Genomic DNA, 19,637 nt, shown 5'->3' with positions numbered 1-19,637 from the left:
AAATAATCAACGAGGGAGGGAAGGGTCATTTATACTGCTTCTTAACTGTGACCCTTTGACACCGGGCGTTTAGTTCTCGGTCGTCTTGTGCTTCATTTATGCACGTTTTGGTGATTTCTTAACTTTATTCTTTAACCTATAAGGAATCAATTTAATATCTAAATTTAATATGGTATAAGCATTAACACAATAATTTATCACAAAAATACATATTTAAATTAAAAAATTAAATTGAATGAAATACAAATTGCTAAGCACTTAGGACTTTCCAAAAATATTTCATTATGACGTTAAAAGAGTAGTTTTGGGGGAATTATTTGTTGTTGTTTTTTTTTTGGGGGGGGGGGGAAAGAAATGAGTGGGCTATTGGGCTGAAGGGAAAAGCGGGTTGAAGGGGTGGATGCATTTGGATGGTGATTGTTACCCTGGGGGCCTTTTGCAGAAGCTGATTGTCTTCTTTTTATTATTATTTTAATTACTCTAGGATGCTTCTAGGAATATTTATGTTTTTTTTTTAAATTGAGGATGCCTTTAGGAATGCTTATGTAGTTAATCGCTACGCGTTAACAAAATTTTAGTTATTCCCTAGCGTAGTGATTTATACCTGTAATAGTTTATATTTTTGTTTAGTATGTTAAATAATGATATAAAAAGATAAAGATGTAGCTCATAAATATCTAAATGTAATAGATAGAGGTTGAATGTTTCTTTTATAGCTATGGATGAGTCCACCGCGCTGCTACTAAATCGGCTGCGTCCGTTTAAAAGACATTAAGCGAGATTTTCCGTCAAAGTGGGAATTTCACCCCACCTACTAACAATCAGATCATTCGACAGGTTTTTTCAATTCATTTTTTCACATCTTAATCGGTTTTTGTCAAGATTCCCATAAGTCTCAGGTTTTTACAAAATGCACTATAGTCTATCTTTTTTTACTTGCAAATATATCCCCCATTTTATGCCTAAAGGTCATATACTTGTACACTATAATGGTTCTCACTATAATAGTATTTTTGATACTCGTGTTGGTGCGCATTGGGCCTTACAATCGGGGTCATAGTGTTCCAATTTTAGGACCCGAAAGAAACTAAAGTCAGGATAACAGGTTTTCATTTAACTTGGATTTCAGTTCTGACATTTTTTTTATAAGCCTAGTTCCAAGCAGTGGCACCAACTCTCGAAACTTTAGTTGGGACAAGGAGATTTTTTATTTTCTTTTTCTATGATGAAAAGACAAAAGAATTTTTTTTTTCGAAACCTAGGGTGCGTAATTGGAAGACCCTTCCCATGTGGCGTGACCAGGGGTATCCTGAGGCTCATTTAATTGGGGGGGGGCGATCGTCATAAATTTTACCGCATCGCTACGCGATTTATGCCGAATTTTCTGGAGAAATCAAGAATTTTGCTAAATTTCAGCTAATTTTGCAAAATTTCCGAATGCCAAAAAAGTTGGGGGGCGGCGCTATTTTTTTGTCAGAAGTCCTGCAATCCTTCCAGTATTATAAAGACTAATTTATTTACAAAAATATAATAAAATTAAATCAAAAGCTTAGAAAGATTTTCTGGGAAGACCTTCTATATCAAATCTAGATCTACTTTTTGCTCGTACACAAATAAAAAGATTGTGACAAAGAAAGCTCCATTTTTTAAATTAGATTTCGACGTTTTATTAATAACAACAATTTTGAACAAATATACCGAATGAAAAAATCAAAGCACATGTAAGATTGAGCAAAACGCTACAGTTCCTTTCGGTAGATTGGTTTGGGGAAACGCTTGATAATGTATACCATTCCTAGAAAAAAGAACAAAACCAGATATCACTAAATTATAATACATATGAGTGGGTCTTAAGATTTTAGTCCTAATTTCCTGAAAGACAACGTTGTTGTAAAGACCCAAGAGTAACTGAAGATCACATTGACGGCTGCTATTTCCCACTTTCATTTTACTCATATAAAACCAACGCGACCGCATGAAGTTAATGTACTTGATCAAGCCTCTAAAAGACCTCCAGTTCTTCACTCAGATGGATGGGCGTTTCCAAATTTGGGCGCCGACAACAATGCTGAGAGTGATTATTTTAACAAAAAGTTGTCTGGTACTTAGTTTTATGAAAGCAAACTAAGTAACATCTTTAGGGATCTTAAGCTTTCACAAACGTATGACTTACTGGCTTCTATGCTTAAGGAAAACAATTTACTTTAATTTGAAACAAAAACTACACTGCATCAGACTACTGATACACTGTATTTAATAAAATATTAAACATCTTAGTAGAACGACCACCATTAAAAGTATCGTTATACTTACATCTTCCCCCAATAATGTAGCCGAGGGGGATTCGGCGACGTATTAAAAAAAGAATGGCAAATGAAGGACATCAAGGTCATCTGAGAAAAGGAAAGTCTTAAGGATTATTACAAGAGAGTATTTCTCATTTTGGTTCTTAGGCATTTTTGACGGTTCTTCGACGACGCGGTTCGCGAATGGTAATGACCTGATATCAATATCACACTTCAATGACATCAATACAGGAAAGTACGTAAGAACTCATTTTGGCACGAAAGACTAACGCAAAAAAAAAACACAAAAAGAGGCAAATTATATAAAATTATATCATACAGTATAAATCAATAGAAACCTAGAAAATTCTCTAGAGGGATGGACCTGAACACCCCCCCTCCCCTCTGTATTTGCCTGAATCGATAAGATATACTTTTTGTTAAAGATCTAAGTTTATAGATCGGGAGGGAAAAATCTATAAAAATCTTGAAAATTCTCGAGAGGGATGGAGCTAAAGACCCCCCCCTCTCTTTGCCTGAATTGATGAAATATACTTTTTGTTATAGGCCAAAGTTTATAGACCGTGATGCATGCTTTTGGGTTATAGACTTAACGACTAAGGTAACTCCTCCTCACCACATGAATTAGGCAAAAAAAAATAAAAATAAAATAAATATTGACAATGGCAACAAAAATAAAAATTTTCTTACAATGTTATCAAAGGAAAAATTTGTAAATTCGCTTAAAGTAAAAGAAATGAAAAAAAAATAGAAATGTGGCCCTAAAAACTTCCTTTTCTTAAAACGTAGTTACTCAAACGTTTTACTGTCACGGTTCTTACTAAAATCGGGTCTCTGGTACTCAGGGCGGTGGTGTTTAGAATCTAAAATCAGAGTAGCAATTTTCTTATTCCGGGACCCAACTGCATCTAAAATCGATGTAGCAGCTAGCTACTTCCGGTATAAAAGAAAACCAAGAAATAGATTTTTTTTTTTTTGATTTCCGGGGATGTGGCAATTTCGTCTGCATTTGTTCTCGGTTCGAGCAACCTCAGGTGTTTTGTAGCATATTTAGATGTATCCTTATGGATTTAAATTTCTGAATCTTGGAGAGGGGGCGGGGTATTATATACACAAATTTGTTCCTCTGTTTTATTTTATTTGTTTAAAAAAAATTTTTCTGAAAAAGAAGCTTTTCAAAAAAAGTAAAGAGCTGTATTAAAACCTAAGATAATTAGAAATAAAGTTCTAAAATAATTTAAACTATAAGCCTAGCTGTAAACTTTCCAAAGTCTATGGCGTCAATTGTGTCTTATTAAAAATTATGTGTAATTTTCTGTGTTCTTTAATTTTCTTCAACAAAAAAAAAAAAAAAAAAAAAAAAAAAAAAAAAAAACAAACAAAAAATAATAATCAAGATGAGTGGAGAGAACTACCGAAAACGAACTGAACGTTTAATGTAAAATGATATTAATCCCTAGAAGCAATTCAAGATTCAAGACTTTATGTAACAGTAAGTTTTTGGTTTTTCAGTATTGTAGGATAGTTATATAAATTGTGTTTAAGATACGTCTTGTTTTCAGTAAAGTGCAAATGACACAATATACTTTAGAAGAATTACGGTTACGGAGGGGGGCGTAGCCAAACTCATGTTTGTAGTAATATCTGCTTATGTTAAGTTTGACTTGAGTATTAATTATTACTCGTTTTAGGATTAAATTTTTCATCTATGTTAGTACCTGTTACCTTTACGTTTGATGTGATTATTTATTTTAATTTCTGTTCATTTTGGGTTTTAATTATTTTTTGACAGTAATTTCTGGTCATTTTAAGTTTGGATAATTATAGGACTTTATTTCTTCTCGTCTTAAGTTTTAAGATGGATCTTTACATTTCTTTGAAAAACTTCTTTTTCGGATTTTTTTTTTAATTATTTTTTTATTAACAAAATTTTATTCCTGGTTATTACAATAAATAGTTTTAGGCTTAATAATTAAACATTGGATTCTAATTTAGATTCTCAAGTTGCATAAGGTGATCTGAGTGTAGTCTGTTTGCATTTAATATAATCACTGTACAATTTTTTTTTTCAATTTCAAATCAAGGATTGGAACAGTTCCTGAACTAAGATTTTGATTCAACAGCAATTTATAGATAATATAATCGAAAGAATCATCATGGGAGAATATTCAAAAGATTATAAATGAATGAAAATAGAATAAGAGAATAAATATATAACAGAGGAATCACTCAGTTCTTTTTATTTCTGACTCTTTAAATTCTTTTATTAGTCACTTTGACTTGAGCTTTTGGTAAGTGTGGTGCGGAAAAGATGTCATTCTGACAGCCAAAATACACATAATGTCTTTTGATTGAGTTCAACAGGCCCTCTCAAAAGTCCCTGAAAGTTCAAACTTAATACCCTAACCATTTTGAAATTTCACGTATGCCCTTTTGACAACCTGAATACGAATAATATATTTTGATTTATTTTAGTAGCCCATTCGATATGCCCTGAAAATTTTACTTATTAACCTTGGAGTTCTTGATATATTACGCAGACCATTTTGAATACCCATTTCTCTGCCTTCCAATAACAGACTCCATATGCAAACAATGGGTACCTTACCCAGTGGGTGTGGGGGACATGTAATTCCCGAAGAAAGAGTTATTATATCGTTAGGCTATTTTGAACAAAATGGCTAACTCAAAATTTTGATCGGATGTCTTTGGGGGGACAACAGTTCAATAGGGCGTGGGAGGGGTGTCTGGATGCCCTCCGACCGTTTTTTACTCCAATATTTGGGTTGGGTTCGCAATTAGACACGGTCACAAGAAGTCCCCGTCAGAAGTAGTTCTAGCAGCAGTGCCAAGTAGTCGCAGTTGCAGCCATAGCAGTAGTACTTCTAGTTAATACCATTAACCATCCCTAAAACATTGCAGATAGGCTCTTTGATGACTTGGGTAAAAATAGTTTTTTTTTTATTTAGTTAAATATCCCCTGAAGTTTCGTCTAAAATCCGTAGCTTTTTCGGACATACCCAGGATCAAACAATTCTACCTTCTCATATGGGCATATTGCATAACTTACAACCCTTGTCCCGGGGGCTGTAGGGGGCATGGCATCCCCACAGGCACAATTATTATTTCTAAATTCCAATCAGTGTTGAAGGGGAACATCTAAAAATGGCAAGGGAAGGGGTTGCTTGCCCTCTGGTCACTTTTCAATATCCCCCTCAACATACCATGAAAGTCTCAACTTAATACCCTCAGCCGTTCCTGAGATATTGCTGATACGCTCTGCTGGCAACCAGCGCGCACATATTGTGTTTTAGTTTTGTTCAAAATCCCCCTCAACATTTCCTGAAAGTTTCACCTTTATATCCAAAGCCCTTTTGCAGACCCGAGATCGAACATACCATCCTTTCGCAATAACAAACCTAAGATGTAAACAATGAGTAACTTCCATAGCTTACAGCCCTTGCTCCACGACCTTTAAAGGGTCATGTTATCCCCAGAGTCATAGTAATTTGACCTTTAGACAATGTTCAAGAAACTGACTATTTCAAAAAATTTGGTTGGATGTCGATGGAAAGGGGGGACAGCTAAGAAGGGAGTGGAAGGCGAATGGCTGCCCTCCGATCATTTTGGATTCGAAAGATTTGAGTCAAAGTCGTAAGTAGTTACAGCCGCAGTTAGTCGTGGTCACCAGTTTTCGCAGTGAAATTAGCAGAAGCAATGGCCCTGAAAGTTTCAGGTTAGTACCCATAACCCTTCCTACGATATTGCATATACGCCTTTTTGATAGCCAGGATGTCCATAGTTCTTTTTATTTAGTTTAACATACCCCTCAATATTCCTCGAAATTTTTACCCAAGGTCAGCAATATCTAGTATTAAGTTAGCAAGACACAGACACAGTGATGCCTGCCATAGGAAGTACAAAAAATACCAGAGAGGAATATTCATTGCGTCTTACAAAATACAGGCACCAAGTAGGATATAAAAGTAAATTATATCCCAGTGTACTGGGGAAGGAGGGTTACTCTCCCCACCCACAATTTTGATCTTTTTTCATTCCCTCCTTTTTATTCTTCAAAATACATTGCCGTCCAGGATGTAAAAAAGGGAGATTCATGCTTAAAATAGAGAAAATAAGTCATATAATCATTTCAATATAAGGAGTTATTTTTTTAATTGTCTGCTAACTTGACGTAATCAAGATTAAAAATTTGCAAATATTGTTCTGTGTATAAAGCTCGCCACAAGGTAAGTTCATTTTGAAATAAGACAACTTAAAAAAAAGACAGATAAAGAGCACAATACTGCCCAAAAAAATTATCGCCAAAAATTTATTGTTGCAAAAAGAAAAATATTAACAAAAATAACAGAACACGCTTTGTGACGTGCCTCGTAGTTATGAGCTTTTCTGGTTTTTTCTCTTCTTTTTTTAAGTAATAATTTTATCTCTTTTTCAGTACATGGCCCTTCTTTTTAAATAAAGAAAAGGATAAATTTACAAACTTGGCACAAACGATATAAGTATTTACCCCCTCCTCACCACATCTTATTCAATCCTCCTACAGAGGTTCATTCCTCGAAGAAAATGAATTACTTTGACTTGACGCTCTTGCTCAGCAGGTTCACCGGCGTAGAGAGAACTAGTTGACAGCACCGTCAGTCTTCTCCAAGTTTTCCTGTCCCGGGCTAGTTATTGGGTTTCGTTTGGGTTGATATTGTGGCTGAGGAGTCTTTGGTTTATGACACCAGCCCACCTGGTGCGCGGTCTCCCTCTAGGACGTTACCAGTCATTTTCCGAGGGGTTGAAACCCGTGATGATCGTTGCAGGAGTGCTTGGCGGGAGGCGAAATAGGTGGCCGTACCACGTCAAAGAAAGGTTTTCTACTTGAGTAGAGAGATTTGCCAGTTTGAAGAAATTCTTCCACGAAAAATCTTGTAATCTCAAGGAAGTTGCAGTTGTGATAAACATATGTCCAAACATAATGGAAATAATGGTCACGGAAAAGCTTTAAAATTTGACAAGTTATACAGAACATCTAGAAAGAATTTTCTGAAAGAACCTAAGGCAATATCCATTCCACTGAGGCCCTTTTTCTATAAAAGAGGATATAAAAATAGTCATATTAAGAACAAACATTACCTAAAAAAATCATAAAAGCTGCAAGGAGAAGAAGCCATCGGCCGAGACGCCAAAAACTTTTGAAAAGCCCCTTTAGGCGCATCATTAGTGTGGGCGACGTTTCAAGTTGACCTGAAATGGAGAACTTGTTACCATTCGCAAAAAATCTGTTTACTTTCTTTGATAGCTTGGATACACTTACACTATTTTGATTTGGTAAAATTTTAAGAGCAGAAGTAGCACCGAAAGTTCGAACATAATTACAAAATACCCTTAGCCGTTTTTGATATACTGCTGAGATGCCTTATTGGGATTAGCATTATCACAGTGTGTTTTGATTTAATCTTAAGGCAACATTTAGTTTTTAAACATGATGGGCAAATGGGAGGGTGGGAGTGGAAGGGGGATTAGTTGCCCTCCAACCACTTTCGACTATTAAAAAGGGCATCAATCCTTTCTATTTTCAATCCAATGAGCCCCTTTCGAAGTTCCCACAACAAATCTTTCGATACTAGGTGCCCTAGTCTAAACAACAACAACAACAAAAACGTCACTAATCAATTTCAACTGATAACAGGGGCACAAGCCCTTTTAATTTCAAATCGAATAAGCCCTTTTCTGAAGTTTATACGACAACGCCTTCTATAAAAACCTTGTATGCCCCCAGGGCATAACTTAAAACCCTTGCCCTGAGGGTTGTGGGGGAGTGTCCTTCGAAAAAACCTATTTTCTATCCGGAAATTAACTAGCCTACGCTAAACAAAATGGCTATCTCAAAATTTTGATTGGATGTGTTTGGGTGAATGATGGACGTGGGGGGGGGGGGCGCTAGTTGCCCTCCAATCACTTTCAACAATTAAAAATGGCACTGGCCCTCTGAATTCCCAATCAAATGAGCCCTTTTTGAAGTTTCTATGACAACGCCTTCTATAAAAACTTTATATACCCCAGGACATAACTTAAAACCCTTGCCCTGAGGGTTGTTGGAGAGTGTCCCCCTCAAAAACATATTTTCCATCTGGAAATCAACTTAGCTGAACAAAATGGCTATCTCACAATTTTTATTGGATGTGTTTGGGTGACTGATGGGCGTGGGGGGGATAGTTGCCCACCAATCACTTTCGACTATTAAAATGGGCACTAGCCCTTTGAATTTCCAATAGAATGAGCCTGTTTTGAAGTTTCTACGACAACGCCTTCTATAAAAACCTTATATACCCCTAGGACATAACTTAAAACCTTTGCCCATAGGGTTGTGGGGGAGTGTCCTCCTCAAAAACACATTTTCTATCTGGAAATCAACTATGCTGAACAAAATGGCCATCTACAAATTTCGATTGGATGTGTTTGAGGGAATGATTGGCGTGAGGAGGGGGGGGGGGCTAGTTGCCCTCCAATTTCTTTCGACCGTTAGAATGGGCACTTATAATTCTCGATCTCGAAGCCAATGATCCCCTTTTGAAATTACTACGGCGACTTCTTGTATATGGAGTGCCCTGCTACAAAGAAAAAAAAATAATAAACTGTATATTGTGTCAACATTGATATTATATGTCCTCAGGGCATAACTTAAAACCCTTGCCCCGAGGGTTGTGGGGGAGTAACCTCCTCAAAAAGATATTTTCTATCTTTGAAACCAACTACGCTGAACAAAATGGTTATCTCAAAATTTTGATTGGATGTGTTTTGGGGAATGATGGGCGTGAGGGGGAGGGGGGGGGGCTAGTTCCCCTCCAATCACTTTCGACTATTAAAAAGGGCACTAGCCGCTCCTATTTCCAATCGAATGAGCCCTTTTCGAAATTTCTACTAAAACTCCTTCGATACGAAGTGCCTCGGTATGGAGAAAAAAAACACACATTGTGCCCACATCGTTCTTTACTTAGGCAGCGCTAGCGCACTGCCTATGATAAGGTACTTTTATTTGTTTAGCTATGCTTATAAATTCAATTTTAAAACTTGGTTCTGGCATGATGATGTCAGGATCTTCACAGTTTTCTTTTTTATTATGTTCTTCAAATTTTTCTTGTTCATTAAAGCGTTTTCCACAGAATGTACATGGATGAATTTTACGCCCATTTTTAGTTATTCGATATGCAAGTAATCTACTTAAATCTTTAATTCAAACATAATGATTATCAAAATAAAATAAATTAATCAAATGTGTAGCAGTTTTTCAATTGATCTTAGTTTTAGGAATATAAGCTTCAACCACTCTTTTCCTTATTTCAAATAAACAAATTTTAAAATTATATTTGTTTTCAAATTTATAAATATCTTGAGTAGCCATAGAAAAATTAGTAGTCCCTTTGAAGATAAATTCATTTTAATAAGGTTTATATTTTGATAGTCTATCAACATTTCTATCATTCACTGGGTGAAGAAACCCAGTGAATTACTATCATTATTTTTTATATTAATACATTCTTTTTTTTTACAAAATCAGATAGTTCTTTATAAGTACCTCCCAAATAATTTGGTAATCTTGTCATTCGATAATCTATTCCATCGACTCTTTCAAATTGTAATCTTGATTTACAATAAACGATTAACTAATCTAGGTGATCCAAAATCGGAGTATGATGCTATCAATTTACAAAATATGAAAATTATTTTAAACACTTTCAAGGTTGAAGTTGTTCATCAACAAATTCTTACAAATCAGTATTTAAGTCAGGATATTAATATATTAACTAAAATTTATCAATCACCTGACAATATATTGACTAGAATTGATGACAAAGGACTAATAGTAAAAAATACCTTAAAAGTAAGAAAAGAAGATATCAATGGAAAAAAAAGAAAAGTTACAAATGTTGCAGACCCAAAAAATGGTGCAGATGCAGTTAATGTTTCAACGTTATTGGTACACTCGAAGGGTCTTATACAATTATCTGATTGTTTAGACAATTTTGAAAATGTTATAATAAATATACTTGAAAAAGATCCTGATGAAGTATTTAAAAAGAGAATGAAAGGAAAGTTGAAGTAAAAATCAAGCCTATGAAATTTTTTGAAAGGAGTATTACGAAAATTTTTACCTTGGATTTTTTTTCTTGGAATTTTCTCTAATAAATTGAAGAGTATACAATCTATTTATCAGAATTTCAAAAATAAAAAATTAAAACGTGTTTTGATGCAAAACAGAAATGTAAAGTGCGATTAATGCATACAAAAATGAATGAACGAGAACCTGTTAAACTATTACTTCATAAAAGACAGTTGACTAAGATTGAAAAATATAAAAATGAAAATAAAGAATGTGATATTGATTTATCCTATAAACAACTACTTCAAAGTCATCCAAGATTGCCGTTCTTATCACTTCTCGAAAAATTTGAAAATAAACTAAAAGCTGACTTTATTGTATACACAATTCATTTATCTCCTCCTCAAAAAGTAAAAATAGAAAGATGATTCAGGAAAAAGGAAAATTGCCGAATTCGAATAGAAAATATTATTGTTGGTAAAGAACCTGTTAAACTATTGCTCAGAAGAAAAAAAATTCAACAAATTGAGCAAGGAAAAAAAAGAACAAAGTGCTGCAATAGGTAAAGCTGCTCTAACAAGTGGTGCAGCTGCATTAGATACAAATGTTCGAAAGAAAATTTTTGATAAAATTACTGATTCTTCAAACGGTAAAGGTGAAGGTTTAACATTACCGGGGACTTTGTCGAAAGATCGAAGTTTGAAATTACCCGATACACGCACGCAAAATTGTTGGACCTGGATCAGAAGTGGTTGTTGAAGCCCCCCAAAAACGTGGTAGATTCAAAAAAATACAATTAGAAGTGGTTATAATACCTAAACAGCGTGGAAAACTCATAAAAGTCGTTTAAGCTGAGATTTCATAACTCAAAAAACACTCAGTTCCGAAAAACGAGGAACCTCAGACAGTATCAAAAATCACATTCTATCGCTGACAAATATTGATATATTTAATAAAGTGGGTCATGTTCCTTATTTTCCAGGCGATTTTTCTCGAGATAACTTACCAAACAAAAAAAAAAAAAAAAAAAAATGCGGTGTAATTAATTATGACTGCATGGGGTCGCCTGGGACGCATTGGACGTGTTATTTCAATGATCTCAAGTGCTCATTTGTAGAATTAATGATTCTTTCGGAATACAACCCGGAAATGAAATTGTCAACTTCTTAAAAACTTCAAATAAACAAATTGCTTATCATTCTACTCAAGTCCTGAAATTTAACAATGTGAATTGTGGTCATTTTTGTGTTGATTATGGAAAAAGAAGATTTAAGGGAATGGATCCACATAATTTTATCTAAAGTTTATTTTCAAACATAAATAGAAGAAGAACTAGAAAAGAGATTGTTTGTTTATCATAGAAGTTTTAAATATTATGGAAATGTTAGCAATGCTTTCTTAGTATCTAAATTCATATTTAGAGCTTCGGGTTTATTTGCTTTTGCTATACTACCCCTTGCTTCTTTAAGTCTTGGGACAGTTCTGTCCCAAAATGCAAAATCCCTCTATAGGCTATTATCACTTTTTTTGTGTTGGCGATCTTACATCAGCCTGGGTTCTAAGAACACCCCACAGGGTTTTTGTTTGGAGGGAAAGAAGCAGCGCGTAGGCCTTTACTTCTTACTCCTTGATCTGTGGCCAGATCATATTGACATCTCAACTGCTACACGAGGTAATAGTAAGAGTCATACTTGCCAGATTATATCGACATCTCAACTGCTACACCAGGTAACAGTGAGAGTCGAACTGTTGGACCGCAATCGATGATCAGTCGACCGCTTTACCAACTCGGCCAAGCTGGCCTGTAATAAGAGTTGAAACTATCTTATTGTGTTTTATTTGACAAATAAGATCATTCAAATTCTTTTAGTTTTATAATTTTTTCTTTGATTACTGAATATTATATTTTCTCTTATCTGTATTGCAACCACGGTTGCCAAAACTTTTAAGGGCAAAAGTGTCCAAAGTGTTCTCTAGAAAATTAACCAATATACAGGGTTGCCAGGTAAATGCTAATTTAGCTACTTTTGGCTATCTTGGAAAGCTGTTAAGTTAGGAAAATGAAACTTTCAGGGATGGGCTTACAGGCTAAAGTATGTCCCAGGAAGGTATTTTGAAGTACCTACCTCCACTCTTTCTGCCTCTAGAGGCTCCTGAAATTTGCCTACATGATAGGTCTATAACCTATTGAAATTTTGACCAAACAACTTTTAACCTTTATTTTCAGTTTCTTTGTCTCTGGCTTTACTTTTGAAAATTCAATTCTTCTTATTTGAGTAGAATTTTAAGCTATACCAATTGTTTTTGTTTTCAAAATTTAGGAAATATACTTGCATATCTTTAAAACCTTATAAATTGAGATTGAGCAAAGTTTTGAAGCTGAAAACAGTTTTGTTGTACATAATTTAAGCAGATCTATTTTGCAAGGTTTCACTTTTAAAACACAAATATTTTTAAAGATCATCAAAGGTCGGGGTCCTCTAGAGGGAGGAGTGGAGGTAAATACTTCAAAATACCTTCCCAGAGCAAACTATAGTCTGTAGACCTATCCCCGAAATTTTTATATTCCTAACCTAAACCCTTTCCAAGATAGCCAAAAGTAACTAAAGTAGAATTTTACTGGTTGCCACTATGATTTTTCAAAGTCGGTGAAAAAAGTGCCGAAAAACCTGTGCGCAAAAACATCTATAAGAAAAATCCCCAAGACGTTACCAAAGCTTAAAAGTAAAGTGCAAATTAAAAGCAGTCGTATTTATATATACATAAAAAAAAAATTAACATTTGGTTTTGATTTGGAAAAGTGTCCTTTTTTCAAAAAGCTGCCTTTTGACCCAGTAGTGTCCCCGTGTCCCTCAGAGTGAGAAAGTGTCCAAAAGCCACTAAAAGTGTCCATCTGGCATCCCAGATTGCAACTTTCTTAAAAAATTTGCTGGCTACTGCGCTTGAACCCGGGGTTCCGGGTCAGCGTCTTAACCAGTTGGACTACAGAGACTAGCATAGAGTTATAAACTAATAGGGTGTTAATATATAAATTATTTTCGGTTAGGAAATTTGTTTAATAAAATCATCAACTAATAAATGGAGAAAATTTTAAGCGAAATAAAAATGTAAAATAAATTCAATCAAACTATTAAGAAAGAAAATTTAGACATTGGAATGGTATACTTCATTAAAGGGATGAAATGAGTAAAAACTAAATATGGAAATAAACTCGTTATCATTATTGATTCTAAAGGTGAAATGGTTGACCTATTTGCACCTAAGCGTTTTAATTCCAAAGCAGCTGATCTTGAAAAGAAATTGAAAAAATTAGATAAAGGTATGATTTAAAAGGTTATCAAAATAATAAATAAAGATAATATAAATTATTTAGATATTGATATTGAACTATCCACTTAAAATTAAATTATAGTAATTATTACAGTTTTGAAAACCAAATTTGATTGACATTCAAATTTCATTTTGAATGTAGAGATGGAAAATGTTCCAAATGTGCAATATTTGAAGTTAAAATTATGTAAAATGGGCTGTAAATAATGAAAATTGATGGGGTGAGCTAGGTGAGGCACATTCGGCAATTACTATACTACCGACAAAAGACAAGCCGGGGCAAAAGTCGACATTCAACAGTTTATAAAAGCTCCAAACAATGAAATAGCTATAAATAACGACATTGGAGCTTATAAGGACGTTAGCCAAGAACCTGATACTGTATCAGCCTCTGTTAAAAAACAAAGGTTTGGCATTATGTTTTTCATAATGACAAAAGAAAAGCCGAGGTAGAAGTTAAAGGTCCAATAACAAAAGAAACCGTAATTTTACAAAGGCGTTAGTTCTAATGTAAGGTAATTTAAAATATTTAACGGCTGATTGATTAAAATGAAGCACAGATAATTTTGATTAGAAACTAATGAAAGTGAGAATCGCAGTAGCTAAAGAAAAAGCAAAAATCACATTGAATTGTAAACGAAATTTTGAACAGTGATCTGTGGTTGGAAACTAGAAAAGACGTAATTGTTATCTGTAACGTCATAAGAAATTAAAAGAGATGATGTATGAATATAAGCTGCTAGAGCAAAAGGCGTGGAAAAAAACTTTCTAAGGTCAAGATGAACAAAAATGGACAATGAAATCTACGGTTGGAAAATAAGGAACAGCGATGACAGACCACAAAACGATCTAAATGGGTCAGAACTCTAAGAAAGAATTTGTATTTTTCACAGGGCGACAGCATCAAACCTGTGGTGACGTCATGACATCAAGAAAAGGCTCAAATTATCTGCGGTTAGAAGACCAGCGACAATGAGAACCCATATATAGAATCCTGCCACGGAAGAGTTATTCGACAGTTTTCATCGACAAGTCGTAATCCTTTCAAAAGAGTAACTTGTACAAAATCTGTAAACAAAACTAGTGTCTTCAAATGGATTCTAACAGCTTATCATAGGCTAAGTAAGATTATATGAGTAGGGAAAGTTACTTATTCTAATGAAAAGGAGAAAAATATAACTTTTCTGTAATACGACAATTATAAATCGGTTTCGTGTTAGAGACACCCGCCCCTTTGAAACTTCTTGACCTGACGAGTGCTGTGTTAATAAAGATTACCCAAAAAAGCAAAACCTAAAGATTAATAATAAATAGTAAAACCTTCAACTACTTGGCCATCCTTTTCCTTTTCGAGAAGTTGTTTTTTCATTTTTCTATCACAAGCAGCCTTGAAACGTTGACGGAGTATCTTCAAAGTGGTGTCTTCACCTACTGATGCTTCGCCATGACTAACGCAGTCCAAAGCAGCACTCTTTTCTTCAACAGATGGCTGATAAAAAAGAAATAAAATATACTAATGTGAAAGTGCCACAAGTAATTAACATTCCACTATCAAACAGTAGATTGGCCGCTTAGCAGAGTACAGAGATAAGAAAAGGAAAAACAAAAGTCATTAAAAGGGGAATCCCCGTAAAATTTATAATTTTTTCTGATGCTTTTACGTGCTTTACTACATTGTCCGAGAAGTATCCCCCCTCCACCATAAAAAAACAAGAAATGATTCTTAGGTAAGCTAGAACAATATCGAAAAGCATCATTTGAGATAAAGAAAGAAAGAGGAAAAAATACGAACAATCTAGAAGAAAGAAAAAAATCCTCACAGTATTCAAGATAAAGATACCTCATCTAATTTGGGCGTACACTAACGAGGCGTGGCATAAAAGTATTGAGACTGATTTGTTCATTAAAAATGTTCTTATTTCTTTCAAACATCAATGTTATCCCTTCCAAAGTACTTTCCTTTGGCAGCGGCTCACTGTTGGAGACATTGTTCCCGCTGTTCGTAGCAACGCTGGAAATCTTCAATTATTATGGTCTTTAGCATGTCTGTTATAGTCTTTTGGATGGTTTCTGAAGTCCCAAAATGACGGGCTTTAAGGACATTTTCAGTTTAGGACAAAGGAAGAAATCACAGTGACTGAGGTTGGAAGAATCAGGGGGGTGGGAACCACAGGAATACCTTTTGAGGTCAAAAATTTTTTTATGATGATGCCAGTGTGACATGTGGCGTCGTTTTGATGGAGCAATCATTTCTGGAGCAATGGAGATGATGGAGCAATCTCACGCGATGACCCTTTTTCTGAGCCTTTCAAGGATGGCTTTATAAAAAACAAATTGGTTAACAGTTTGTCCTGGAGGAACAAATTCTTCGTGGTCAATTCAAATTCTGTAAAAACAAACAAATCAGCATTTATTTGACCTTTGATTTGCTCATTCAAGCTTTCTTAGGTAGAGGAGAGTTTGAAGTGTGCCATTTCTGACTTTGCCTCTTAGTCTCAAGATCGTACTCAAACATCCGATGTTTCCTCACGTGTGATCACACGACTAAGGATATCTTGCTCATTAGCGATCCTGTCCAATCAATCCAATCAAGGCACTCGTTTTTTCGCCTGTCCTTCTGCCCAATTGGGAGGTTTTTCGGCACAATTTTTACATAGACTATTCGCATGTGCAAATGTTCACTCAAAAATTTGATGAACGGTAAATTTATTCAAATTCAATTGTGAATTCAACATTCGTAATGTTAAACGACGGTCTAATCTCACAAGAATTTTCACACTTTCGATGTTTTTGTCGGTTCTCAAAGTTGAAGGCCTCACTGAACGTTTTTCATCTTTAACATTTTTTTTCTATCATACACAAGGAAGGCAAATTTTGAACGAAAAAAAAATAAACAAATTTTAAACATAAAAAATTAAACTGAATAAGGATAGTTTTGATCCCGTGACAAACAAAAAAGTTAGAATGTCATTTTCGGTTTACTGAACAATAAATAGATTGTCCAAACTGAAATTGTTGCTTGGCATTTTCTTTTTTGTCTTGTTTCTGTTTTTTCTTCACTTTTGAAACGAATAAATTTAAAAGGATTAATGAGAAAAGAATTATTTTTAAGACAGTATAAAACCAAACGAATTTTCAAAATATATTTTGTATCGAAAATTCGACCATACATAAAGGCGGCGTTACCACCCCTCATATCCTCCAAAATGCTAGTGTCATGTGTGCTTTATTAAATAATTGAAAGAAATTTTACACTGAAAGTTTATATTATTTAACTGACTTGCTCTATATTTAAAAGAGATAGGCTTAAACGGAAGAAACCATTGATGTATCACGCGTATCATGCATATATTGAATTTATTACACAATAGGACTATAGAACTAAAAAGTAGACTTAATTTGCCAAAGCAAAGTAAAGTGTTGCAACGACCCTTAGTCGAATATCAAAACAGAAGTGTTGCGGGAGCAACACTTTGGCCAGGATTTCAAGGAAGGAATTAAAAAAATCACTTTAACTTTGCAGCCGGTTGAACCTTAAATGCATATGTAATGTAACCTTGGTCTAGCAACTGATTCTTAATTAAAATTCGCCTTCTTGTCTTTGAATTCTGTTTTCCCAATTCTTTAGAACAACTAAAAATTGAACTAATTTCCAAAAGTTTAACCAAGAAGACCTCCATAGCCATGAAGATGACCATGCTCGAACAATCTATTCTTAATTGCACATCCCTCATCGTAACCGACAGGAAACAAAATTTTTCGCACCATAAAAAATTGGCAAAATATAACAATCCTTGTCGCAGAGAAGACCAAGGCATAACAGTCAATTGTTACTTACAATCCCTTCCTTGTTTAAAGTCTGAGTGAGACTTTTTTTTTTTATTGTGTAGCAAAACATTTGAGTTGTCTTCTCCGAAGAGTATGGGTAACTTATAAGAGTGGAAACTGGCACTAGTTATGATAAAAAAAAAACATTTAAGCCATCTAGCGTCTGGCGACACATGGCATTTTTTCAAGCTTCGTAATTGTTCTCTTGTCAGGAACTGAGATCAGACACTTATTATTGATGTTTTTGAAATCAACCCTCCCCCCAAACTCAAAATTTTTCAAAATTCTACTTTAGAAGCTTTTAAAATATTTTAAATATTTCTAAAGCGCTACGACATAGAGCGACATATAATGTGTCCTCTGAAGTTGATGCTGATGTTTTTAGCACTGTATCTATTAGTACTAAAGAAACATTTTAAAAGCTTCTAAAGTAGAATTTTAGAAAATTTTGAGTTTGGGTGGAAGGGGGATTTCAAAAACATCTTCCCATAACATAATTTGTCCTCTAAAAAGGATTAGGTTATTTTTACTGGTCTCTCTTGTCAAATCCTTTCCCTAATTAATACAGTTTAAATGGTATTATCAACAGAGTTGTTTGGCATGTGCCTGCTACCCTTAAGGGTAATGGTTTCTGATAAGACAAGTGTGACATCACAACAAACCTGGTTTCATATACCATAAAGAAATTTGGCATGAGTTGAAAATTAAATGGCTTAGGATTTAAATAGGATTTTGGAATATATATTAATGAACAAGGTTAAAAGCAGAAGTTGTGTAAGGTAAGCAGTGATTTATATTTATGATAGAAATATAGAATGAAATATGAGTTAAAAACAACTAGTAATGGTATTTGTTTAGTTTTGGGTGACCTCATAAGGAGACATGTTAAGAAAACAATTCTTACTTTAAAATATGTATAATGATCCTAGTTCTTATATTATCCAAGGGGAGAACCTTTATCATCAAGTCTTTCCTCTAAAAATCCTCAAAAGTGAAAAAGTTTCCAAATATCACCACGTTTTTAATTCAATGCTTAAGTCTTTTTAAATTGCCGCTTTAAATTGCCGCCTTATAAGTTCTTTTATAGATAGCGTTCATGCCGGTCTTTTTATTTTTTTTTTTTAAAGAGCAGTGGCGAATGGCGAATAGCAGTGTCGAAGGGCAAATAGCAGTGGCGTAAATACAAAATATTAATAGCAGTGGCGAAGGGTGAATAGCAGTGGCGAAGGGCGAATAGCAGTGGCGTAAATACAAAATATTAATAACAGTGGTTAGGTTAGGTAAGGTTTGGTTAGGTTTTGTTAGGTTACAAAAGATGCACGGAATTTCGAAGGGCAAAGAGCAGTGGCGTAAATACAAAATTTTTTGTTAATGGCATGATTTATAACAGAATTCAAAATTTCTATAATCTCAATATACCACTACTTTTTCTTTAAACACGTTTTTTGACACACGTGCTAAACACGTGCTAAACGCTATCTATAAAACAACTTATTTGGCAGCAGTTTACAGCGGCAATTTCAAAAGACTTAAGCATTGAATTAAAAACGTGGTGATATTTGGAAAATTTTTCTCTTTTGAGGATTTTTAGATTTCCGAAAGCTGGGACAGGCTTTCAAAACTGTTCATTATCTCTACTGCGTACCTCTTTAATTGTAGGAGTATCAAGACTGCGGAGGCTTAACATCGCACGCGCTTTTCAGCCTTCTGGGGTTTCACCTTCAGATGAATTTTTTTAATTACAGATCGATGATCGGTGTTATCAAGGTAAGCACCACGAAGGGAGTGGTAATTAGAAACGGATGATCTTCACCACGAGAGATAATTATATAATGAATCATTTTCTTCATGACGCCGTCGTTGCTAGGTACATGGGTGAATTCGAGGTCTTTCGAAAATTTAGTTGGAGATAACAAGCTCTAAGGCAACAGGTCCTATGACATATTTCCAGATGCCGGTGCGATCACTAACAGTAGCGTTAAAGTCCCCAAGAAGAAGCAGTATATCGTGGAGAGATGCAAAAGATATAAGTTGCGTGAGGTATGTGTAGAACTGGTCCTTAGCAT

General features: G+C 34.6%; 1 long non-coding RNA gene across 1 annotated transcript; it reads right to left on the bottom strand.

The window, feature by feature from the left end:
- Positions 1–1,517: 1,517 nt before the first annotated feature.
- LOC148944519 (uncharacterized) lies at positions 1,518–18,614 on the bottom strand. Its single transcript, XR_016142872.1, has 4 exons — positions 18,476–18,614; positions 15,064–15,232; positions 7,446–7,556; positions 1,518–1,795 (listed from the first exon to the last, which is right to left on the bottom strand). It is a non-coding gene; the product is annotated as an uncharacterized LOC148944519 (long non-coding RNA).
- Positions 18,615–19,637: the final 1,023 nt, after the last annotated feature.

This window comes from Artemia sp. Qi Xiang Cuo, chromosome 14, assembly GCF_049724085.1.
Source record: "Artemia sp. Qi Xiang Cuo chromosome 14, ASM4972408v1, whole genome shotgun sequence".
Classification (NCBI taxonomy): Eukaryota; Metazoa; Arthropoda; class Branchiopoda; order Anostraca; family Artemiidae; genus Artemia; species Artemia sp. Qi Xiang Cuo.
Note: the sequence above shows the minus strand (reverse complement) of the source record. Positions and strands in the feature narration are given on the sequence as shown.